The sequence below is a fragment of the Belonocnema kinseyi genome, chromosome 3 (genome assembly GCF_010883055.1).
Source record: "Belonocnema kinseyi isolate 2016_QV_RU_SX_M_011 chromosome 3, B_treatae_v1, whole genome shotgun sequence".
Lineage (NCBI taxonomy): Eukaryota > Metazoa > Arthropoda > Insecta > Hymenoptera > Cynipidae > Belonocnema > Belonocnema kinseyi.
The window spans coordinates 44,991,497-44,997,922 of NC_046659.1; the positions used below are offsets into that span (position 1 = coordinate 44,991,497).

Here is a 6,426-nt window from a genome sequence, read left to right on the forward strand (position 1 = left end):
TCCATGGAACTACTCCAAATGAATAGAGTAGTACCGGGACGGCAAGAATGTTCGTTGCAGATACTTTGTTCCACGCCGACAGTTCGGAAGACCAAATCTGTCAGATGAGACGTTCGTATCTGCTTCGGAGAGTATCCTTTATTGATGTCACATCCTGAATGCGGCTCTGTGGCACGCCCAGGTATGCATAAGTCTCTCCAGCGCAAAGGTGTCATATGGCGCTTCTATCAACGAGCCTAGGATCTTCAGGGATTCCATTAAGTTTTCCTCGCTTTAAATAAAACTTGGTGCATTTATCTAACCCAAATTCCATTCCAATTTCCTTAGTATATCGTTCGACAATCCCCAGAGCTGGATGCAGTTACTCTCTGTTTTTAGCACAGATCTTAAGATCGTCCATGTAAAATACATGAGTGACCTCGTACTTTTGATCTGCAGGTTTGCCGCACAAGTACCCGTCGGAACGGCGAAGTGCTAGAGATAGTTGCAATAATGTAAGGCAAAAGAGGAGTGGGCTCTTTGAGCCTTGTTGTTCATACATTTCTTGCCACACAGGTTCAATTGCCCGAACAATCCTATCATTTAGAATAGCTGTGAATATCTTATAAAGCGTGTTCAGACAAGTTATTGGAGTGTAATTCTTCGGGTCAGTTAAGTTGCCTATTTTCGGCAGAAGTATTGTGCGCCCTTCCACCAACCACTCTGGAATCGGCTCTTCCAACTTCAAATATGAGGTGAAAATACGGGCCAAATGCTGATGGGTTGAAGAAAACTTCTTCCACCTGAAGGTTTTGATACAATCTGGTCCCGGTGCGGAATAGTTCTTCATCTCTCTCAATACTTTTTTCACTTCCTCTTTAGTGATGGGTGGGCATTCTTTATCAGGTGTTATGAGGGCAACACATAACTCCTTGAAGCTCTTTATATTTTCTGAGTCTTCGTCCAGTCTATGCTGAACTTCGTAGACTTCTCTCCAAAATACTTCGACCTCCTCTGGTTTGGGTGGATGTTCGACAGTAACTGGAGGGTCCTGCAAGAGTCGAGATGGGTCAGAGAGAAACTGTTGATTATCTCTGAGCCACCTCTCCCTTCGCTCTAGACTTCTCTTAGCGTCAGATAGTATCCGTATTCTCTCAACAATATGCTGCCTGATGGTCAGCAGCTTTGACTTGTTTACTGTGTGATAACGGGTTCGGAGTTCGCGCGCGAACTTTCGAACCTTGGCGGTAAAATTCCTGCCAGATGTGATGTAGTCAATCACAGACTGAATGCGGGACGCGTACTGTCTTGCCCAGCCTATCTTTATGGCAAGTTGATGCATTCGTCTTTTGGTCTTATGATCAACCGTTGGTTTTGTCTTACGGTTCGCATCGGCCAAAGCTTTCGCTGCATTATACACACAATAATTGATAGCCCAGAGGTCGGATTCTCCGAAAAAATGTCCACGAAGCTCGTCATCGATTTCAGCCAGATCTTTAGGCTTGAGAGAAACCTTGGTGTTGATGTTTCTCCGGGTCGTAAAGCATCGCTCTTCATCTATTGGATATCTGCTCGCGGTTGGTCTTAGTGTCGCCTCTCTTTCTCTGTTGCCGGCTTGTTCTAACTGTGGCAGAGTAGGCGTTCCGCTTTCATAGCCCCTTTTACGGAGTAGTTCAGCATGGTTTCGCAGACGTTTCTGTGAAAAGTGCTATAGCTCTGGATGTTTCGCACACCACAGAGCATGCAGCCGTATCATGTAACCCCGTTCAGGGGCCACACTCGCTGATCCATCGCATTGAATCCATTTTCATTGGCTCCCCCAGCTCTAGATTGATCGGCATTGTTGGCCGACCCATTGTCGGGAGCCCTGCGCTTTCTGTTGTTTTGAACCGCAATTACTACAACTATGTTTGGTGTTGTCATTGTTGTTCCCACGAGAAGCTAGGGAAAGGGGTTCGTCCATCCTTGTAGAGCCCCGCATACAAAGATAAGGCTGCGTACTCTGAGAGGTCGCCCGGTATCTCAGAGTCACCGTTCTAGACATCTCACCCAGGTGACATTCAGCTTTCGGCACGGCTTTTACACCTCCGCTTCGGGGTTAATTCCTTCGGGACCACCCCTGGACAATTGTCCGCGATTTTCTATTTATTTTTGTAACCATATTTAGCAGAAACCCTTGTTACAGGGACCCTCTATCCGCAACCTGAGGACGCGTTCGGTGGCTTTGTCATAGGCCCTTCGGTTTGATTCTAGAGAAATCAAAACCGAATATATATATACCTGCATGTAATATAAATGTATTTCAATAAACCTCCAAAAACGTAATATTTCCATACTTAATACATATTTATGGAAATATACTGGGATCTGGCCAGACCACATGTGCCGAACCGAAAGTTATCGATCATGTGCCAAACGGAGGGTTAAATAAAATATTATTGTAGCTTGTATCGTTTTTCCAAAACGTTACTTTCTTTTTTATTTCAAAAGTATTTTTTCACCAAAAGTTTATATCAAATTTGTAGATATTTTTGGTTGAACAACTTTTGCTCTTTAATTTTGTTTTCATCTTTTGTTATCGGAAATTCGTTGATAAACAATATTTACATCTTTTTTAATGCGCAGATTTTACCAATTGATTATCTCTTTCTTTAGTGAAAAAATATTGTCTCTTTATTTTTTTTGGTTTTCTATCGTATATCCAAAAACTTTATTTTTTTATTTTCAATACAGTTTTCTTCGAATAAAACTAAAACGACGCATCCTATCAACAATTTGTTGTTCCAATCTTGTAAGCTGTGCAAAAAGCAAAGTTTTTCTGCTCTTAATGTTCTTTTTTTGAATTTTGTAAGTGCTATGATTCTGGTAATTTTTTTCGAAAATAGTCAGCCAATTCAATCTGCCCATTCTTTGGAAAGTTATCGTGCAACGAATTAAAAATCAACAGACACACAACACACGTACACGCATACACATGCAGTAAGATACATTTTCAAAAACCTAGGAGTATTTTTCGGTTCAGAAATTCTTAGAACGTGGAGATTTGACAAAAAACAGGGGCGGGGGATGATGCTAAAATTAGGTCCCCCAAACCTGAATGAATTTTCTCAGGACAAATTTTCTTAGCGACTTCGGTACGAAGTACTATTAAATGTCCAGCATTGCCACTGCAATTGTCCTCGACAAAAGTAAATGCGTCGTCTATGATAAGACAGACATAAATGTATTATAAATTAAAGGACGCTGTTCCTAGGTGAGAAGAAATAAGATGCTACATGTATTAAAATAAATAGACTTCCAATATTAGTCAAAAAAATTTATTTATTACCATTTTTTGCAGGTTTCATTGCATTCCATACAAAGGTATTTTGTTTTAAAGGGTAAGGAAGTTTCGACCTGTCACGGTTCGTCATATCAACAATTTCTCGAATACCTTTTTTCAATGCATTCTTTTTTGCCTTTGGTTCGATTTTCATAAACTTGCTACTCGATAGTCTCAGGTAGTGTTTTATCTTGGACAAATAAATATTTTTGGGTTATTACATTATAACGAATATTTTCGCACACATATACTGTCTTGAGATAATGTTTGTTATGTTGTGTCATTTGTTTCCCTACTTTACCGAACAAACTACAATTCAAACTCCGATGGAGACTTAGAATCCTTAATCTTCCGCGCCCGGTATTGAGAAAATACCGCCTCATCGACGAATAAATAAAGTGAGAAACCTTAAAAAGCAGTAGGTGTATTTCTTAATCACTGTTTGTACAAATGTTATAGAAAGATTAAAATATTTTATATCATTTTTTCTAGTAGCACCAAATTTTAAAAGAGTTAATCCTGTATGGCACTTTTTTATAAAAAATTCCACTGGTGGTACATGAAAAATTGCTGACCAAGACGCGAGCTCTGGACTTTCGACATTAACATAAAAAATGCCGTCACCACTGCCACCAGAATCGCTATCCATGGATTCTGATTCAAATTCAAACTCGATGAGGTCTCAGCCCGATGCCTCACTATTAGTTTCATCGACAGAGTCAGAACTGCATGGAAGATCTTCTGCATTTTTGAGCGTTGGAAATTACGTGATTTTTTGTAGTTTTTGTATCATCATTAAAATGTCTATAGTTTTAATTTAAAATTATAGTTTTGGATGCGCAGTTTAAAAAAAGCTTAACCTTTGAGGCCTCGAAGATAACGTTTTTTCTTAAATTAATTTTTAAATTCATTCTTGGAGGTTTCGAATGGAAATGTTCAGAATGTCAGGGCCATTCCGCTGTTGATGATTGTAGATATAAAAATAAAGCAATTTCGAATTGGAAAGCTTAAAATTGTACAATTTCAAAAAATGGAATCATATTAGAGCAATCGTATGTGATAATTTTTATTTAAATTTCTAATTCTCAATGTGATATCTTGAATTTGTCCGATTTTTAGTTGAAGATTTAAACAAATAATGATTTTTTTTCAGTAAGAGGATCAAAGTCTGGAGACATAACTAATACCATAATGTTTATGATTGCCAAGGATAATATGCCCTTTAAGACTGTGAAACGAGAAGTTTTTAAGTACATTATGAAGACTATTGTCCCTCTATACAGTGTTCCTGGAAGAAAATCGATCACTAAATGCATGGAAGAAAAATACAATTACCTATTATCAAGTATAAAGGATAGATTTAAATCCGTTCAACATTTTTCGCTCACATCTGATCTTTGGACCGAAGTACTCAACAACGTGAGTTACTTAATCATGGCGGCACATTAGGAGTTTCAAGTCCAACTGCGATCCACGACGATAGGTATAACTGAAGTAAAAGAAAGACACACAGCTGATGTTTTAGGTATGTGGATGGAAAATGCAATGGATGATTGGTGCATTGATAACGACAAGGTTGTCGTGATGGCAACAGACAATGGAGCAAACATTGTGAAGGCAGTTCACGATACAATAGGGTCCAATAAACATCTTCCGTGCTTCGCTCATACGATAAATTTGGTCGCCACCAATACCATGGACTTTAAGAGGATGCAACAGTTTTGGTGACAAAGATTAAAGTGATTATAACATTCTTTAAAAGATCTTCAGTTGCTGCCAATGAATTACGAATACTCAGTTTCCTCAGATTAATCCAGTGTGTTGATGGGCGTTGGAATTCTACATACTATATGTTAGAACGCTTCACTTTGTTAGCAGAAATAGTTGGATTAATTTTATTGAAAATTCCAGACTCACCTCCAATGGTTGCGGCATCTGAACTACAACTTACAAAAGAAATTCTCGAACTATTACGTCCAGTTGAGCAGGTAACAAAAGAACTGTCTGGAGAAAAGTATGTCACGATAAGGAAAGTAATTCCAATTATGTCCTGCCTGAACAAGAAAGTTCAATCGCTTGACATACGTCTGCAAACGCCAACTGCGCTAGCTTTGCTAGATGGCCTAAAACTCACAAAGTTCAGCTATGATACCTTTCTCTTTAGAGGACAGATTCACCCAACGCTTTAGAATACGGTCGCCAACCTGATACTTAATGTCTCTAGGGGATTTATTGTAGTACCTAGTTTACTTTTCATGTGCATCTGCCAGATGAAAGGTGACTAAGTCTTGTAATTTCCGCATAAGTTCTATGCGTAGGACTCAACGTTCGCGTTCAGGCTCGGGAATCTCTAAAAAACCCTCCACCTCTACTCGAAAACATACTTTTGGTCGTAGTTCTTTGCTAAAATTAAAAAATGCCGGACTAACTCTGGTCGTATTATTGACTGCTGAATTATAGGCTAATCTAAATTCATGCAGGTGATCATCCCAACCCCATTGATCCTTGTCCACGAATGATTAAATCATGGACTTCAAAGCCCAGTTCATTCGTTCTGTCGGGTTAGCATAGGGGTAGTACCCTGGAATCTTGGAACGGTAAATGCCGTGAAACCGAGTTATCTCAGCCATGATCTTGTCGACAAACTCGGTACCGTTATCCGTGTGGATAACTTTAGGTTTCCCCCATCGCGAAATTATCAGATCCTCAAGGGCCTTTGTACGGTGACATATATCAGACGATCTAACGAACATCATCCACGCTTTCTGATCTTCAAGAATTGAATCAATCTGTGGGTTCGGTCTAAAGAAATACAGACGTACCTCAACCATTTTTTAGCTGCGGTACTTCGTTTGATAGTTTTTCAGCTTCTCCATGTGACGCCGGTACCATGAGTCCTCAACTTCTTCTGCTGCGCAAGCCGCAATAGTCACATCGTCTTCATACATGCGAAAGAGCGAATCTGGTACATGGTGCAGAGCACCTTTACGATGAGCTATACTAAACCGATATTCGAGTAGCTCGAGCGAACTACAAGCTAATCTGCCTGTCGAGTTGTGCTTAATATTTAGTAGTGCTTAATATGTAGTTGCTTAATATTTCGAGGAGCTGGGTAATTCAGTACG

General features: G+C 39.5%; 1 pseudogene; it reads left to right on the top strand.

The window, feature by feature from the left end:
* Window positions 1-5,490, top strand: part of LOC117169802 — a 5,844-nt pseudogene extending 354 nt beyond the window's left edge.
* The last annotated feature ends 936 nt before the right edge of the window (window positions 5,491-6,426 follow it).